Source organism: Hermetia illucens, chromosome 2 (assembly GCF_905115235.1).
Source record: "Hermetia illucens chromosome 2, iHerIll2.2.curated.20191125, whole genome shotgun sequence".
Lineage (NCBI taxonomy): Eukaryota > Metazoa > Arthropoda > Insecta > Diptera > Stratiomyidae > Hermetia > Hermetia illucens.
The window spans coordinates 79,566,788-79,587,603 of NC_051850.1; the positions used below are offsets into that span (position 1 = coordinate 79,566,788).

General features: G+C 41.2%; 1 protein-coding gene across 1 annotated transcript in view; it reads right to left on the reverse strand.

The window, feature by feature from the left end:
• Positions 1-20,418, reverse strand: part of LOC119648640 — a 358,882-nt gene extending 338,464 nt beyond the window's left edge. The window contains exon 1 of the mRNA XM_038050411.1: positions 20,089-20,418. The gene's annotated coding sequence lies outside the window, so the exon portion shown is untranslated. The remainder of the gene's footprint in view (positions 1-20,088) is intronic.
• Between the last annotated feature and the right edge of the window lie 398 nt (positions 20,419-20,816).

Sequence of the window (20,816 nt, forward strand, 5' to 3'; positions counted from 1 at the left end):
AAAAAGAGTCGGAAGGGCTGGTTTGACGATGAATGTGAGCTAGCAACGGAACGGAAGAATGCCGCATACCGAACAATGTTGCATTCTCAAAGAACGCGGACACGCGCAGAGACTTATCACGAACTCCTTCGAGCGGAGCGGAGAAGCGACTTCACAGACGGAAAACGGAAGTCTGGGAGAACCAACAGGTCTGTGAACAGGGAGCAACCGTACCAGGCGCGGAAGTTTTACCAACAAGTCAGCAGGATGAAGCCTTATACACCTCGATGCTCATCCTGCTGAAACAAAGAGGGAAATTTGATTTCCGACAGAATGGAGCGATGGGTTGGGTACTCTGATGAACTACTGAACAACCAGAACATCGGCGAGTTGGAGGTCCCGCCAGGACAACGGACAAATACTGCCACCACCAAGTATAGGAGAAACATCCCCCAAATTCATCGGCTTAAAAACCATAAGTCGCCAGGAGCCGATGGAATTATAGCCGAATTAGTTAAATATGAAGGCGACCAGTTACACCAATTGGTTCATCAACTTGTGCTCAAGGTATGGGATAGCAAATCAATGCCTGACGATTGGCAACGAGGCATTATCTGTCTCATACATAAAAAGAGAGATATCACACAGTGCAGCAATTATAGAGGTATCACGTTGCTGAGTACCATCTATAAGATATTCTCCGCTATCTTGCTAGGCCTGATAGCTAGGCATATGGGGCGCCCACAACATCATTGGCCCATACCAAAGAGGTTTCACTCCACCAGCAACAGATCAGATTTTCTCTCTGCGACAAGCGATGGAAAAACTGTTGGAGTATGGACATCAGTTGCACCATCTATTCATCGATTTTAAAGCCACCTATGATAGCATAGCCAGGGTAAAACTGTACACGGCCATGAGAGAATTCGGTATCCCGACGAAATTGATAAGACAGACTAGGCTGACCCTGACCAAAGTGCGAGGCCAGATAAAAGCAGCAGGTTCACTCTCAAGACCATTCGACATCAACAACTGTCTACGACAAGGGGATGTCCTATCATGCGTCGTCTTTAACCTGGCTTGGAGAAAGTCATCCGTGATGCTGGGGTAAATGGGAGGACCTACTACCTAAGGGTCTACTACTGGTCTATGCTGACGATATCGATATCGTGGGAAGAACCACCCGAGACGTGCAAACTGCCTTCATCCAGATCCACCAGGCGGCGCGAGATCTTGGGTTGCACATCAACGAAGGCAAGAGAAAATATATGGTGGCAACGTCAGCATCGAAAACCAACCAGCCAACAACACCGCACTTTTCAAACACGAAGAATAAAGATAGGACAGTGCCACTTTGAAACCGTTGATAATTTCTCCTACCTAGGGTCGAAAAACAGCTACGATGATGAAATCCGCGCACGGTTGTTGGCTGTCAACAGAGCCTATTTCAGCTTACAAAAACGTTTCGCTCGAAACGTCTCACCATAGGGTACAAGCTCTTAGAGTACAAGACAATGATCTTGCTAGTCCTCATTTATTCCTCGCAGACTGGGGCACTCTTAGCAAGAAGAATTGCAACTCTTGGCCGCGTTCGAGAGAAGAATCCTCTGAAGAATTTTTCGCTCCCTACATGAGGATGGACGATTCCGTAGCTTACACAATGACGAAATCTATAAGCGATACCATGACCGTAAAGTTGTGGATAAAATCCGGTTCAATAGGTTACGGTGGGCAGGTCACTTAATCTGTATGGATGGAGATGATCCAACCCAAGGGTAATATTTATGGTAGGAAAAGAAGACGAGGCAGACCCTGCCTGAAATGGAGCGATGGCGTAGGTCAGGGCGCCAGACAGCTTTTGGGGATATCGAATTGGTGGACCTCGCAAAACCGGGATGTCTGGAGTTCCTTATTAAGGGAGGCCTAGACCGGATATCGGTTGTTGCGCCGTTGGGAGTAATTATTGACAGAAGACGTAACTTCGAAAGACACATTGGGTACGCCGCAACTAAAGCGTCTTTCATCGTTGCAACGATCTCGAGGATAGTACCGAACATTGGTGGGCCAAGACAAAGTCGACGTCTTCTGCTTTCTAGGGTAGTCAGCTCCGTGCTCCAGTTTGGGCAATTGTTCTGGATAACAAAGTGAACTGCCGAAAATTGGGAATGGCGTATCGATTAAGTGCACTACTAGTAGGGATGCTTCCCATAGACATTTTGGGAAATGAAGGCCGGCGACTCTGCGACAAAACGTATATAGCTGGGGAGTGTAGCGCATTTCGACGGCAGCTGGCACGGTAGGAATCTATCGAAAAGTGGCAAAGGCGATGAGATGAGTCACAAACTGGTTGTTGGACAGACCGCATCATTCCGGATATTCGGAGGTGGTTTGAACGAAGCGATGGGGAATTAAGCTACAAGTTAACGCAATTCTTAAGTGGACATGGAGGTTATCGTGCTTATTTACATCGATTTGGTCACGACTAGTCACCATGCTGCCCAAGATGTGGTAACGTGGCTGAGAATGCGGAGCATGCCATATTTGATTGTCCCAGGTTCACCGTGTACCAAACAAGAATGGAGGCGGTCGCAGACAGGCGCTTAACACACGAAAACATTGTGGAGTTCAGGCTGGAGTCAACCCAGCCTGGAACCAGGTTGTAAAGGAACTGCAAGCTATTCACCAACAGTTTAGGCATGAAGAACTATGACGAACACAAGGAGGAGAGAGAACCATAATAAGCCGCAGTTAAAAGCTGATCCAACCCCGCGATGCAATACTTTATAGGTGTTCCGTAGGGAGAGTGGAATGAGAAGGAGATGGTTAGAAGTTGAATTGAATATTCCTTTGCCTTTGTCAGGATGAAGTGACGCGTAAGATCAATCATTGATGGAATACGGAGGTAGTCGGCTAAATGCTGTGCCCTTCTGTCCTCACTTTGCTCACTGATTTCAAACGAAGAAGATTGAATTCTCGCGACTCTTTTGCTTGGTTTTGGTTACCTAATACTCTGCGACGAAAGTAACTCAATTGGTGTTTCTCTATTAATAAGCACTGTGGGTAGTGCACACATGTGTAACAATTTTTGAGGTTGGGATGACACTTTGGGCATTCATGAGTTTTGCGGAGCTGGAATGCGAGTTGAAAAATTTGGGGATTGAGGAGTCCTCAATGTTCAGTTTTTTCTTTTGTTTTGAGATGATTAGTCACTCTTTTTCGCTTATTGATTATTGATAATTTACCCTAATTCATTCCTTCTTTTTTAAGGTTTTGTTTGAGGAGGTGGGAACAGTGAACGCCTAGACATTCAGGAAGTGATAATCTTCTATGTTAAGATTAAGGGGGGTAAAAGGGAGATGTAAAAATTTTTTTTCACCGAATATAGTCATGTTGGGTATCAAATGGAAGGTCTCGATTAGTACTTTTCAAAGCCGATCTTAGCTTTGACATTTGTGCGAGGGGTGAAAAGTAATGATTTCTTTAACAGACCCATTCTCAGAAACTACCCAACCAAAAAATCTGAAAAGAAATCATGAAGCTGCTTCTATATGGTGTCCAGGTCTCAAAATACTCTCCATATCGTTACCTACTCAAATTAAGTTAATAATAGTATATTACCGTATTTTTGGGGAAATTGAGTAAAAGCCCCCAGTAAGTTTGCCCTAGAGTTATAAAAGTTTGTAGTAGTATAGAACATAATGTGAAGTATGTTATCCCCAAGTTTGATCAAAATCATACTATTACTAACAAAGTTACAATAGCTCAAAATTTACTGCAACTAAATATCAGTATCACACTAAAGTGAGTAGTCTGACATACTAAATAAAAATACATAACGGACTACGTACAATCGGGATAGTTCTGCACTCAAATATACTCACAGAAGGAGCCAACAAAACCTTTCATACCTGAAGCGCCCAGCTTCCGGTTTTCTGACTTGTCTTTAAAATGTTCATGATTTACATTATTTTCGCTTTAGTTGTTTGGTCATTTAATCATTCATTTAATTTTTCTTTCGATATATTCCTTTTGCTATTAATTACTTTTGTTCCAATTTTTAGTTGAATTGATCCTTCCACATAGGATGCAAGGACGACGGACGCCGTGCGGACGCAGAAGACAGAAGAGGAAGACGAAGTTCCGATAGCGTATATGTCGTTAGTTAAACCTTGAGAAGACTGCGATTGTGGTTCTATTGATCTAAAATGGTTTCATAGATTAAGGACTACATTCGTAATTGTGAAATGTGTAAGACGTCAAAAGCTCCTAACCAAACGATCCAGCCTCTCATGGGAAAGGCGTTCATCTCCAATCGGATGTTTCAACGCTTGTATATCGATCCGATCGGAAACATTGAAGCAAGTCATTCTCGATCCTCTCCCGAAGTTTTCATTCGTGGAGCCGATTACGGTTTTATGTGCTTTGAATCAATGAATCGATAACATCTGATAATGGGGTACAATTCAAATCTATGGTTTTCAGTGATCTTTTGAACCAGTATGACGTTCAACATAATTACATTGCTTTATACTCCCCGCTGGCAAACGCATCGCAGAGTAAATCGCTCACGTCCTAATCAAAGAGATTGGGATAACAAGCTGTCATTCATTAACTGTGCACTTCGTTCAGCAAAACACACCTCGAAAGGGACTTCCCCTATCCCGTCGTTTTTGGGCAATCGACGAATATCGACGACTGCTATGCATGATGCAACCTTGGAGGTCTGCTCTCAGGATAAACTTGCTATTCTGAGAGCAGAGGTTCAGATGCGCATCCTCCAAGCAAGAGAAACAAAGGAGAGGAGTTTACAACTTGCGATCCCGAGCTCGTGAATTCCAGGTCGGCTCTACAACTTAAGCAGTGCAGCAAAGCGGTACAATGCCAAACTGGAAGCTTATCAGTAGGGTCGGAACGGTTCAAAACGAGTTGGAGGATATGGATGGTCGTGTCGCTCACGCGAAGGACCTCAAAGTCTAGCAATATCTGAATCTTCGGCTGCCTGTCCTCGTACAGGACTCAAATTAACAGCTGCTTTCCACCAATGATTGCATCTTTGGTTTTCAGCTGTCTTTTTTTGAGTGGGTCTCGGAAACCCAGCTGCCCTGTAGTGTCAACGTCTCTGCGGCAGATGTAGTCTTTCCTTCGCGTTTTTCACAGACAATTTTAAAAAGAAATGCATCTCCTAATATATAATATTCTTCTTTTTAAGGTCGGTTCAATGTCTGCCCGTCCGTCTGTCTGTCTGTCACAGGCACTTTTTTCAGAAACGGCTATACAGAGTGAAATTATGCGGTGTTTCCAACGATTAATTAATTGAAATAATAAAACTTGTTGTTTCTTTTTCGTTGGTGTGTGTATTTATTCTTGCAAATACCGATATTTCGGGAACCACTTGTTCCCTTCATCAGTGCAAACAAGTTTGCTCATCTATAGACATTATGTTCTATTTATACTACTCTATACTATGATATTATAATTACGACTAAAAACTTATATCTAGGTCCTGAAAAAGAAAATAAATATTTAATTTAACTACCTAATAGCTAATGTATCTTAAAACTTATATCTAGGTCCTGAAAAAGAATATTTAATTCACTTCCTAATAGCTAATTTATCAATCCTAAAACAAGACGAGATTATTTTACTTTAAGAGTTTTCTAAACAAAGGGGAATAGCAGTTACCCAAATCTGAGTTCAACCTAGTGTCAACCGGTTGTTTGTTGATGAACCAGCTTTCGTAAGCATCCAGTTGGTTAGTCTTTCTTACTTGCTTTAGGACTTTCAAGTCATCAGCGCTTACTTTATGGCCGCATTCGACCATATGTTTTGCCACCATAGATTTAGTGGGTTTTCGGGAGTGCTTTACAGCCAGCTCTGCCTCCTTCATGTGCTCCCTAAATCTAGTGGTTGCTAATCTTTTTGTCTGCCCGATATATACCTTCGGGCAATCCGAGCAGGCGATTTTATAGATGCCGCTCATCTCTTCCACCGTTTTCGGATCTTTTTCCCCCGCCAGCTGGGTTTTTAGCTGGTAGATACGGCTTGATCCTACCAGCTGTATGTCAAACCTTTTCAATGTCCTTTGTATGTGTTTGGACAAGTTTGAGAAGGTGACACTTGATCTTTTCTGAGCAGTTGAGGTTGATTGTTGGCTATAGAGTGTAGTAAGATTACTACGTTCTAACCTTCGGGTGTGTTTCTTAATCATTGTTTCTATGGTGGAGCTGGGGTACCCGTTCTTCATAGCCGTGTCCAAGATATAGAGTTTTTCGCTCAGGTAGTCTTCCTCAGTGAGCGGAAGTGTTAAGAGGCGGTGGATCATGGTGCCATAAGCAGCCATTTTGTGTTGGTAGCTGTGGAACGAAGTAGCCGGGATGGTGCGTTGAGTGCTGGTCGGTTTCCTGAAAATAGAAAAGGTAACTTGTCCATTTTGACGTTTGATTGTCAAATCTAGGAAAGCCAATTGATTATTTGCTTCAATCTCATGGCTGAAGGTTATTTTCGGGTGCAGCGTGTTGATTTTTTCCAGCATATTTTGGATATTTGTGTCTGGGATCACTGCCAAAATGTCGTCCACGTACCTGAACCATTTATTTGGCAATAATCCATCCTCCTCCATTTTTTCCTCTAGTGATGCCATGAAAATTTCACTAAGGAGTGGGGAGAGGGGATTGCCCATCGCTACACCTGAGGTCGTTTTGAAATATTTACCCCTGAAAGTGAAATAGTTCTCACTCATGCAGAGGGAAGCCAACCTCGCATATTGTTTGGCCTTTTTCCTCCATTCTGGGGTCGAGCCAAACCGTAATAGCCACTCTTCAAATTTTGTTATGGCTTCTCTTACAGGCATGCTTGGGAATAGAGCTTTGACGTCAAATGACACTAGTCGTTCATTATCCGCCAAAGTCCCCACTGCACTCAATCTCTCAATCAATTCTTTTGAGTTTTTTACGGATTGGTTTCCGTTAATGGATCCCAATTTTTGGCATTCATCGACCAACCATTTAGCGATGTTGTACGTAGGGGAGTTTGAATCTGCAATGATCTCCCTCATCTCATTGCCTGGTTTATGAATTTTAGGTTGGCATCTAATTCTAGGTAACGAGGGGTTTGGCATCCGCAGCCTGGTGGGATTACCAACCACTAGAGAGCATTCTTTGAGGGCCTTCTCAATCAAACGTCAAAATGGACAAGTTACCTTTTCTATTTTCAGGAAACCGACCAGCACTCAACGCACCATCCCGGCTACTTCGTTCCACAGCTACCAACACAAAATGGCTGCTTATGGCACCATGATCCACCGCCTCTTAACACTTCCGCTCACTGAGGAAGACTACCTGAGCGAAAAACTCTATATCTTGGACACGGCTATGAAGAACGGGTACCCCAGCTCCACCATAGAAACAATGATTAAGAAACACACCCGAAGGTTAGAACGTAGTAATCTTACTACACTCTATAGCCAACAATCAACCTCAACTGCTCAGAAAAGATCAAGTGTCACCTTCTCAAACTTGTCCAAACACATACAAAGGACATTGAAAAGGTTTGACATACAGCTGGTAGGATCAAGCCGTATCTACCAGCTAAAAACCCAGCTGGCGGGGGAAAAAGATCCGAAAACGGTGGAAGAGATGAGCGGCATCTATAAAATCGCCTGCTCGGATTGCCCGAAGGTATATATCGGGCAGACAAAAAGATTAGCAACCACTAGATTTAGGGAGCACATGAAGGAGGCAGAGCTGGCTGTAAAGCACTCCCGAAAACCCACTAAATCTATGGTGGCAAAACATATGGTCGAATGCGGCCATAAAGTAAGCGCTGATGACTTGAAAGTCCTAAAGCAAGTAAGAAAGACTAACCAACTGGATGCTTACGAAAGCTGGTTCATCAACAAACAACCGGTTGACACTAGGTTGAACTCAGATTTGGGTAACTGCTATTCCCCTTTGTTTAGAAAACTCTTAAAGTAAAATAATCTCGTCTTGTTTTAGGATTGATAAATTAGCTATTAGGAAGTGAATTAAATATTCTTTTTCAGGACCTAGATATAAGTTTTAAGATACATTAGCTATTAGGTAGTTAAATTAAATATTTATTTTCTTTTTCAGGACCTAGATATAAGTTTTTAGTCGTAATTATAATATCATAGTATAGAGTAGTATAAATAGAACATAATGTCTATAGATGAGCAAACTTGTTTGCACTGATGAAGGGAACAAGTGGTTCCCGAAATATCGGTATTTGCAAGAATAAATACACACACCAACGAAAAAGAAACAACAAGTTTTATTATTTCAACGGCTATACCGATTGACACGAAGTTTGGGGAGATGGTGGGAACTGTGGACCCCCAGACATGCAGTGAGTGATATCCTTCCACGTTGAGATATAGGGGGGTCACTGAATATAGTCATGTGGGGTGTCAAATGAAAGGGTTCGATTAGTACTTTTCGAAGCCGGTCTCAGTTTTGAGATTTATTAGAAAGGCGGAGAATGGGAGCGGTGGAAATTGATAATTTCTTTAACGGACCCATTCTCAGAAACTACCCAACCGAAAAATCTGAAAAAATTCATGAAGCCTCTATATGGTGCCTAGGCCTCAAAATACTCAAAATAAATTCAGCAAAACCCCCGTTGAGTTTATCTCAGAGTTATAAAAGTTGGTAGTAGTATAAAATATAATATGAAGCATATTATCCCCAAGTGTGATCAAAATCATACTATTAGTAACAAAGTTACAGTAGCTAAAAGTTGGCTTTACCCTGTAAATTTACTGCAACTAAATATCAATACCAAACTAAAGTTGGTAGTCAGACATGCTAAATGCATATATATAACGAGCTACGTACAAATGGGATAGTTCTACACTCAAATATACTCACAGAAGAAGCAAACAAAACCTTTCATACCTGAAGCGCCCAGCTTCCGGTTTCCCGACTTGTTTCAAGTTTTGTGTCTTGCTGTACGTCTGTTTGTCTGTCACACCCGATTTACTCGAAAACAGATAAATTGATTGCTACGAAATTTGGAGAGAACATGTGGTCAGTGGTTCCCCTTACATGCAGCGAGTGGTGCCATTTTGTGTTGAATTTTAAGGAGGGCGTAAATTTTTTTTCACAGAACATGATCATTTGGAGTATCAAATGAAAGGGCTCAATTAGTACTTTTCGAAACAGATCTTATTTCGGGGAGGAGAAATGGGACACAGAATGTGGACCCCAAAAAGTGAAACAAGACTCGTTCATCCCAGGAGTACAAAATTTGACATCAACGTAGACGATAATATAGGACATAATTCTGCAAGCTTGAAGGCAATCCGACTAGATGTTGAAAGCATTATTAACACCAGTCGGGAAAACGGAAGCTCGGCGCTTTGTTAGTAATAGTATGATTTTGATCAAATTTGGGGATAATATGCTTCATATTATATTCTATACTACTACCAACTTTTATAACTCTGCGATAAACTTGAAGGGGATTTTTACTCAATTTCCCCAAAAGTATGGCAATATTCTATTATTATCTTAATTTGAGCAGATATCGATATGGAGAGTATTTTGAAGCCTGGACATGATATAGAGGCAGTTTTATGATTTTTTTTCAGATTTTTCGGTTGGATAGTTCCTAAGAATGGGTCCGTTAAAGAAATCATCACTTTCCACACCTCCCACTCCACGTCTTCCTAACAAATTTCAAAACTAAGGCTTTGAAAAGCACTAATTGAGACCTTTCATTTGCTACCCAGCATGACTATATTCGGTAAAAAAAATGTTTACACCCCCCTTCTGCATGTATGGGGACCCCCCTAAATCACAACAAGGATATCATTCACTGCATGTCTGGTCGCTCACAGTTCCCACCTTCTCACCAAATTTCGTGTCAAGCGGTGTAGCCGTTTCTGAGAAAAGTTGGTCTGTGAGACAGACAGACAGACATTGAATCGATTTTAAAAGGTTTTGTTTTGCAAACAAAACCTTAAAAAAGTCAACCCTAGAAAGGCTCCAGGGTATGATCTAGTTACCTCTTTCATGTTAAAACAGCTGCCAGTAAAAGCCCTCAAATTACTGTGCTATATCTTCATTGCAATGTTGAGAATCGGATATTTGTCAAATTGTTGAAAGAATGCAATTGTAAAAACGATTCCAAAAGCTGTACAAGCCGATGAGTTTTCCTCTCACAATATAGAAAATCTTCAAGAAATCGCTCTTCGCGACTCTATTGCCGATGCAAGCAAGCGGCAGCGTTATACCTGGCCAACGATTCGGATTTAGGAAACAGCACAATACAATGGAAAATAAATTGGCCTCAAGTGAAGATTAACAACTTCGCTATAGCCCAATCGGATGACGTTAAATACCTGCGGATACACCTCGAAAGAAAACTCATCTGGAAATGGCACATAACGGCGAAAAATCAAGAACTCAAACTTAAGTTGAAACATTTTTTGTGGATGCGTTATAAAAAATCCGGTCCGGATAACTGAGTGGTTAAAGCAAAAGGCTACCGTATGTAAGGTCGCGGTTCAAATCTCACTGGTGGCAGTGGGATTTGTAACGTGAATTGATGTCGGATACTAGTCGACTCAGCTGTGAATGAGTACCTGAGTCAAATCAGAGTAAAAATCTCGGGTGAGCGCAATGCTGACCACATTACCTCCTACAGTATACTTTTGTGTACAATTACATTCTTAAATGAAATGCTCCAACACACTTCAAGACCCAATATGGATTGTTGTGCCAACGATTATTATTATTATTTATAAAAAATCACCACTCTCTTTGAGCTGTAAGTTGTTGATCGACAAATCGGTCTTTAAGTCTGTATGGATTCATGGGATTCAAAATATTCTGTGGAAAAAATGTTGGTCCCCCTCGTGTTTGTTTCACACAAAACTTTAACAAAATTAAATTGATAAAAGAATCTGAGGACGAACATTGGCCAGAAAGAAAACTAACTGGAAGAAAATTCAAGTCTATAGGACCTTGCCGTGTCGCGAAATAAGAAAGAGCTTGCAAAATGTTCAAAATTTGAAACGAGAAAGGATTTACCGTGGGCTTTTAAACGAACGAACTTACAAGTGGTTTTGCCTGGGCAGACAAAAAAGTCTACCTGTATATGAGGTAGGTTTGCAAAAGAAAGCACTACAAATTGCCAATGAAACAATTCCTAGAGGCTTCGTTCGAATCCATGATGACATTTTGGCCCTTAAATTGGGAAAATGAATTTCTCAAGTCTCTAGAAACTACGAATGAAGGAGACGAAATCCTCCATATTTCTGATGACTGCAATAGTTTATCGCGAAACAACTAATTTATTTTGCAATTTACAACAGTTTAGGTGAACTTTGGATTAATTTGGAAAAAAATAACCAAAGTCTCACGAATGCTATTGTTCAGAAGAACAAGTGTAAACAAAATAACGGATTTTTTGGACATGCATAATTCGAGTTTAATTTTGGGCATATTAGCTATTTCTTTGTGTGCACTATTAATTAAGCAGAACATATATATCTATAAATGCAGAGTATATTACATTTGAATTTCCTAGAATTTATTATGTATATATTATCCCCCCGAACCGATTTCATTCGGTCCCGTCACTGATTACATAAGTAAGGTTTGACTATATATACAAACTAAGCCAAGGGTTGAATTTTCAACCCGATGCGGATGGGTTAAGGGAGGAGGGGTTTATGGAAGGGGAGCCCCCTCCTCGTTTTAAAACTCGATGAAAACTCGTGGTCGCTATCCCTTTAAAAAGTTATGGAACTTCAAACTGTATTTTTTTTTGTTTCATGGTATATTTCAGAAGTTCAATCCTACCCAGTGAGGACAGACGATGGCTAGTATATGCAGAAGATAGAGAAAGCTCCCACTCTGTATGTTCTTTTGTAACTGACAGCGCAGAGTACATCGTAATTGACTCACCGCCATATTTTCACCAATGGCGGAAATCGCTCCTACATTGCAATCTAACAAAATTCTCAAAGACCGTTTTTGAAGAAAAAATTATTTGTTTGAAATTTAAATTTCAACCAAACTTTATAATTCTAAAAAAATTGAACTATTTTAAATAAAGTTATAGAAAGTCATTCAGCGTCATATAAAGTGTACTTATCTGCGGGGTCCACGGGGACATTTCAGTTTTCGTTTTTAAGGTTTTGTGTAAACACAAAACCTTATTAAAATCGGTTTACCGTCTGTCTGTCTGTCTGTCCGTCACACGCATTTTGCTCGGAGACGGTTATGGCGATTGACACCAAATTTGGTAGAAAGGTGGGAACTGTGAACGCTCACACATATAGTAGGTTACATCCTTCTACGTTGAATTTAAGGGGGGTCCCCATACATGCAAAAGGGGGGTGTACATTTTTTTTTCATCAAATATAGTCATGTGGGGTATCAAATTAAAGGTCTCGATTAGTACTTTTCGAAGCCGGTCTTAGTTTTGACATTTCTTGGAAACGTGGGGAGTGCGGGGGGTTGAAAGTGATCATTTCTTTAAGGGGGCCATTCTCAGAAACTACCAAACCGAAAAATCTGAAAAAAATCAGGAGGCTGCCACTATATGGTGCCTTGGCTCCGAAATACCTTTCATACCGATATCTGTTCAAATAAAGTTAATAATAGTATATTACTATAATTTTTTGTAATTGCCTGGAAACCCCCCTTAAATTCATCCTAGCGGCACGAAATTCTGCAGTGATGTAGGCCATAACGTAGAGCATGATCGTACCAAGTTTGATGGAAATCGCACTATAACTAACAAATTTATAATACGTTGAAGTTGTTGCTTCTTTGAAAATTGAAGACTATGAATGTCAATATCACCCGAAAGTGGACATATGCAAATATTACGTTGTACGTACTAAGAAATACACAAAACCTTTCGTACCTGAAGCGTCCAGCTTCCGGTTTCCCGACTTGTTTTGGCTTTTTAAGGTTTTGTGTAAAACAAAACCTTATTAAAATCGATTCAATGTCTGTCTGTCACACGCATTTTTCTCCAAAACGGCTAAACCGATCCAAACGAAATTTGGTGGACAGATGGGAACTATGAAATCCCATGCATACAGCGAGTGGCATAAATTTAGGTGGAGTTTAAAGGGGGGCTCCCCATACTTGCAAAGGGGGGATTCAAAAAATTTGATCACCGGATATAGTTGTGTAGGGTATCAAATGAAAGGTCTCGATTTGTACTTTCCGAAACTGACATTAGTTTTGGCATAAATTGCAAAGTGTGTGAGTAAGGAGTCAAAATGTACGCACTTGAAGTGAGACAAGACTCATTTTCGGAAACTACCCAACCTAAAAATCCGAAAAAAATCAGGGTGGTGCGCCTAGATAAAATCTAGGCCTCAAAATATGTCCCAATCCGATATCTGCTCAAATAAACTTACTAATAGTATATTACTACTTTCGAATCCGAAAAAAATCAGGGCGATGCGCCTAGATGAAATCTAGGCCTCAAAATATGTCCCATTCCGATATCTGCTCAAATAAACTTACTAATAGTGTATTACTACTTTTTAAAAATTTACTGAAAAACTCCCCTTAAATTCATCCTAGGACTTCCGAATTTTGTACCAGCATAGGGGCCAATATTTCGTATATATGTGCTAAATTTCATGGAAATCACGCAACTAACGCCAAAGTTATAGCAGTTCAAACTTAGCAATTTCGCGCGAGTTTACTGCTTCCAAAGCCATGCAAATCAGATGCTGACGTCATAATTACCCGGAATAATTGACATTCGCCTGGAATATTAAAGTCACATTTATGAAGAATCTATTTATATGCAGCCCTTTTTAAGGCTTTATGTAAAACACTTATGTGAAATCTCATCTTCGAGAGATGTCCCATTCCGGTATCTGCTCAAAAAATTTAATAGTATATTATCAACTTTCAGAAATAGACTAAAAAACTCCCCTTAAGTGCATCCTAAGTGTACTAAATTTTGCACCGACATAGAGGACAGCCTCGTGCATACACATGCCAGGTTTCATGAAAATCCAACTATTAGTGGGAAAGTTATAGCAGTTCAAACTTATCAATTTCGTGCTAATTAACAGCATCCTAAGCCATACAAATAAGATGCTGAAGTCATAATTAACGAGAATAATTGAAATTCCAGTGAAATATTCAAATTCCATTCAAGAAGAATCTAATTCTCCCTAGCCCTTTTTTATATTTGATGTTGGTTAAATTGTTTTCATTCGCTAGTAATATTAAACTCAGAGCATGAAGCGTATGAGGTTGACCATTATCAACACAGGGCTTTCCATCAAATGATTTATTTAAATCGCTTTCTTGAAAGTAGAGGGCAATGGAATTTTTAGCTATATTACACGGAGCTGTCGTGCACTCGTCGCTCCTCACATCTTTTTCTTTTTCTTCAGCCTTCAGTTCACAAGCGGGGTCGGCTCGTGATGATCGGTTTCGTCATTTTATTTTATCAAATGCCTCATCAGGATGTAATCTCGAGACCTTTAAATCCCCATCCAGCGTATCAAGCCACCATTGTTTTGGCCGGCTTTTTGGTTGTTTACCATTGCTTTCGATGTTCTGACCAATACTGGTTGTTGAATTCTCGTTAGCGTGAATTACGTGACCACACCATCGAAAACGCCTCTCTTGCAGTTTTCCCACGATCGATGCAAACCCATCTCGATCGCGGATATTCTCATTTCAGACGTAATCAAAACGTGTCACGCCACCAGTGCAATGCAACATATTCGTCCCCATTACCGCAAGACGCCGTTAATTGTCCTTTATAGTCGGCCAACACTCAGAACTATAGAGAGTGGCAGACGGACGACATTGTAGTAAATTTTAGATTTGAGACGTGCGCTGATACGTCGATCACAAAGAACACCAGTTGGGGAATGTCACTTCATCCAGGTTGCATTAATGCGTGAAACAATTTAATTACGCAGTTCTCCATTGGCTGATAGCGTTGACTCGAGATATTTAAATCGCTGAGTTCTGGCAATGGCAGTAACCTGCCCAGAACTGAGCGATTTCAATATCTCGGGTCAATGCTATAAGCCAATGGAGAACTACGTTATGCTCCTCACATAGGGAAACACAAAACCTTTTATACCTGAAGCGTTAAGCTTCCGGTTTCCCGACTTGTTTTGTATTTATTTGCATCTGAGTGTTACTTACTCGAGGTAGATATGTGTATGTATCTGTATATGCAAATAAAGCTTGCAGGTACTAAGCAACATAATAGACATGTGTGTACCTGCTTTCCAGCGATTTTACGTACATATACAGGGTGCGGCAGCATAACTTCCTTTTTCAAAACTCATTAAAAACTATTGTATGCATCGGAAAATATTTATTTATTTTTTATAATGTAGGTACATGTCTAAAATTTTTATTTACATTGTTTTGAAGATCAAATCTGTTAGGTGACGTCCCCCATTCTCCATACATTGCGTAAACCGATTTCTGGCGTTTGTCATAACTCTTGTTAGCATAGCAGGTGTTATGTTGGCAATTTCTTCTTGGATGTTGGTCTTCAAATCTTGTAGGGTTCTTGGACGTTTCACATAAACACGGGATTTCAAAAAACCCCATAGAAAAAAAATCACAAGGGGACAAATCGGGAGAGCGTGCCGGCCATTCCAAATCGCCTCTAATTGAGATAAGGCGCTCTGGAAAGTGTTCCCTCAAAACAGCCATCGATGCTCTTGAAGTGTGTGCTGTAGCACCGTCTTGTTGGAACCAAGTGTCCCCCAAATCCAAATTTTCTAGCCATGGGAAAAGAAATTCTGTAGCATGTTTACATACCGGTCCGAATTCACTGTCACTGTAACCTCATTTTCCTCAAAAAACCAGGGACCAATAATTCCAGCTGAGGAAATTGCATACCACACTGTGACTTTGGGTGAATGCAAAGGCTTTTGATGCAATTCTCGAGGGTTGGTGTCAACCCAGTAGCGCATGTTTTGTTTGTTAACCGACCCACACAAATGAAAATGGGCTTCATCGCTAAAAAAACAATAGCACCCTCGGGAACGACATCAAGAAGCTCACACGCATTCATCCGAGAATTGAAGTCACGTTCTGAAAGTTCCTGCACTATCGCCATCTTATAGGCATGAAAATGAAGATCATCAAGAAGAATTCTTCTCACAGAACGATCGGATAGTCCAAGGGCAGATGCGTGTTTGCGCGCCGAACGCCGTGGCGATCGCAGCATTGACGCTCTAACTGCATCAATGTTCTCAGGTGATCTAACGGGCCGAGGGACTCCAGTTGTTCCTTTTGTCGCACTTGCAGTTTTTTTGAATGTAGTGACCCATGTAACAATTGATTTGCGGTCTGGGACGGGAGTCAACGGGGCTAAATTAAAGCGATCCTGAAATGTATGAATGAAAGTAAACCTTAACGGCAAAGGCACGCTCCTCACTATTCCAACGCATGATGGCGACTGAACCGTGTCGGGACAAAACTTTACAGTATCCCCTCTTGAACGAGACCACTAGCGCTCCGCTATGACATCAACTAACTGAGTGGCGCGCATTTTAAAAAAGGAAGTTATGCTGCCGCACCCTGTATATACGTGCTTTTGTGCACGGAGTAAAGTAGAAATACGTAAGGAAGCGGAAAGTCAATTTAATTGCTCTCATACGTATTTATGTGAGCATTGTCATGCGATAATAGGCAATATTTGTTAATTAAGGACGAACACAGTATTTATGCCTTTGATGTGTATATTCATACGTGTATTTTGACTTTGGCAATTTGAAGGATTATTTTGCATTCTTAGCTATGCACGAATGGGAAATTGTACATTGAGGATTTTTCACATCCAATGACCACAAAACCTTTACACTCGCAGCGCCCAGCTTCCGGTACCCAACTTGTTTCATGTTTCAGTTGAAAGAAGATCTTTAGAATTTAATGCAGTTCTCATTAGACCCCACTTCCCACACTCATTCTGAAAAAATTCAACCTGCGGCTGCGAAATTGCAATTAAGTTACAAAAGAAAGAAAGAAAGAGTAAACAACATATTGAACTTTCCGTTTTGACACCTTTATTTTCAGGGACGTTCACTGTACTAGGCCGGATAGCCCCATACGCCCAGAACATCATTGACCCATACCAAAGAGGCTTCACTCCAGGCAAATCAGCAACAGATCAGATTTTCTCTGTGCGGCAAGCGATCGAAAAACTGTTGGAATATGGACAACAGTTGCACCATCTGTTTATTGACTTTAAAGCCGCCTATGATAGCATAGCCAGGGTAAAAATGTACACGGCCATGAGAGAATTCGGTATCCCGCCGAAATTGATAAGACTGACTAGGCTGACCCTGACCAATGTGCGGGGCCAGATAAAAGCAGCAGGATCACTCTCAAGACCATTCGACATCAACAACGGTCTACGACAAGGGGATGCCCTATCATGCGTCCTCTTTAACCTGGCCCTCGAGAAAGTGATTCGTGATGCTGACGTAAATGCAAGAGATACGATCCTCTTTAAGTCCACCCAACTACTGGTCTATGCTGACGATATCGACATCATGGGAAGAACCACCCGAAACGTACAAACTGCCTTCATCCAGATCCACCAGGCGGCGCGAGATCTTGGGCTGCACATCAATGAAGGCAAGACAAAATATATAGTGGCAACGTCAGCATCGAAAACCAACCAGCCAACAATATCAAACCGCACTGGTCAAACACGAAGAAGAATAAGAGTAGGAGAGTACAACTTTGAGACCGTTGATAATTTCTCCTATCTAGGGTCGAAAATCACAACCGATAACAGCTACGATGAAGAAATCCGCGCACGGTTGTTGTCAGCCAACAGAGCCTATTTCAGCTTACAAAAACTGTTCCGCTCGAAACGTCTCACCATAGGGTCAAAGCTCTTACTGTACAATACAATGATCTTGCCAGTCCTCATGTATTTCTCGGAGACTTGGGTTCTTAGCAAGAAGAATTGCGAACTCTTGGCCACGTTCGAGAGAAGAATCCTCCGAAGAATTTTTGGTCCCCTACATTAGGATGGACGATTCCGTAGCCTACATAACGACGAAATCTATGAGCGATACCATGACCGTCCGGTTGTGGATAACATGTGGCTCAATAGGTTACGGTGGGCGGATCACTTAATCCATATGGATGAGGATGATCCCCCCCGGAAAGTTTATAAGGGCAATATCTATGGTAGAAAAAGAAGACGAGGCAGACCCTGCCTAAGATGGGGCGATGGCATGGACGCCAGACAGGTCTAAGGGAAATCGAATTGGTGGACCTCGGCGCAAAACCGGGATGTCTGGAGTTCCTTATTAAGGCAGGCCTAGACCGGATACCGGTTGTTACGCCGTTGATGATGATGATGATAGTAATATACTATTATTAACTTTATTTGAAGTGATATCGGTTTGGAAGATATTTTAGAACCTAGCCACCATATAGTGGCAGTCTTTTGATTTTTCGGTTGGGCAGTTGCTGAGAATGGCCCCATTAAATAAATGATCACTTTCGACCCCCTGGATTCCTCTTTCCAGCAAATGTCAAAACTAAGACCAGCTTCGGAAAGTACTCGAGACCTTTCATTCGATACTTGCCCTGACTATAATTGGTGAAAAAAAATTACACCTCCATTTTGCATGTATGGGGACCTCTCCTTAAATTCGGCGTAACAGGATGGAACTTACTGGTCCCACCTTTCCTCCAAATTTGGTGTCAATTACTGCTATAGTCTCCGAGAAAAATGCGAGTGACGGACAAACAAAACCTTAAAAACTGTCATCTTTGACCCCCACTTTGTTTTTAAACGTCTGAGCCACTGCGACAATAAAACATTTTCACATAGTTGCAAGCAGTTTGTAATAAAATACCTGTGTGATGAGCGAAAGAATCAACTTTTCCTATATTTCCATAAAAAACCGTAATTCCACGAAAGGTGAACAAAAAGATACTTCATCCAGTTGGGAATATCACCTTAAAACAAATGTGAATTCGACGATTTCTCACCGCACCCTCACATTACAGCTTATCATAACTACAATTAGCATTGAAAATAATCGAGAAATGAAATTCGAAACAGCATCTTTGCAATTGAGAATAGGAGACCAAGTGCACTACACTTCTCCACACACCTCATAAATTGCCATATGTGAGCAAAATGGAATCGACCGTCAGCCGAAGGGACCCATTAGTATCTGAATTACTCAACTTCCTAATATGCACATCCGACTTTATCGTGAATCCGCCCAACTGCTTCTAACTTCTCTTGTCAAACTGTTTTTATAATATCTAATAAGAATTCTCAGTTTTCGTGTACAAACATAACACCTCAGCATTATGGTCAGGTGGTCAGGTTTGCACAACCGCCGCGCTGTACTTCCTTCTCTCTCTCCCTCTCATGAATTTGTTTGACAATCACGGGGAATCGAGGTGGACAGCACACAGCATACAGAACAGGTAAATTCACTCACCTTGGAATTCAGATATATCTTTAATGCACAGATGTGTTAGTGTTTACTTCACACCTCAACATGTCATACCGCATTCGTTGTTCAAACAATAATTGCATGGCTATCTATGGAATCGTTAAATCACTACATTTTAGAAACAAGAAATCACCCGAAGCCGCGTGTATGCTAGTTACACGGTTGAACTCAATCCTTCAGGCACAGTGGAATGTATTCATGTGTTTACATCATTCAAACTAACCACACTCAAAAGATGGCACAACCACAATTCCAGCTTTGCGGGCAAAGTGCCATTTCATCCGGGGACTGAGTTGTCGACTAGTTACGGCATTCCGTGCCGGGACAAAGTTGAGTCCATGCTGATCGCAATGAAATTCGCGCCGAATTCATTTCACTATAGAAATGAGAACTTTGGGTAAGTAAAAACTATTGTGGGTTTCCCTGAACCCAAGGTAGCACATCCATCCCCATGTATTCAGGACATGATGTTTTGCTTTCAAATATAGGAAACACCTGCGTGCGAGGACCGTTTTTGGAAGTCTTAATCGCTTCAGGCTATTTCAAGGAAATTCGACGTAATCTATTCTTTATCTCTCATCGAAAAACACGAGATTACTAGTTCCAAATAGAAAGAGCTCGCAACGTACCCAGTGTAGTTCTGATGACAGGAACGACCGGCTTACAGCGAAACACGGGTGCTTCTCCGCAATGAAGATCAGGAATATCCGCTCGCCCGCAATTTCACCAGCACAATGTATTCACAAATCAGGACAAAAGTTGGATTTCAATAATATTCCACTTTAGTCTTCTCAAGCTTCGCACTAGCAATTCCTCACATCCTCTCAAATGCACTTCATTACAACAATCTCACTGAAAACAACACCAGCCCGAAAATCACTCCCATCAACCGAACCGCAGTGACACTCCGACGTTCACGCATTTACGACTTTCAAAGCCAACTGACGAGTGCAATCAAATGAACGTGAGCAACTTCATGGTGAACACAAGCGTTCGCTGGTTCAGTGGAAGAGCAAAACAATTCATAAAAAAGTGGAAATGAAACACTTGGTGTTTGACAACTGCCAATGGAGCAAATGTGAATAGGTGGATTCAGGAACAATTTTCCAATAGGAGCACAGAATAGAGAACGACAATATAGTTTCATTGTAGAAATTTTTTGATTTAAAGTTTTAGTTCTTCGGACTAGACACCTTAAAATAAACGTTATTGCCAAAAATATAATAATAATAATCATTGGTGCAACAATTCAATTGGATCAGGGCCAAGTATGTTACAGCAGTTCATTCAAGACCGTAACGGTACACTACACGATTACAGTACCCTATAGGAGGCAATATGGTCAGCATTGCGCTCG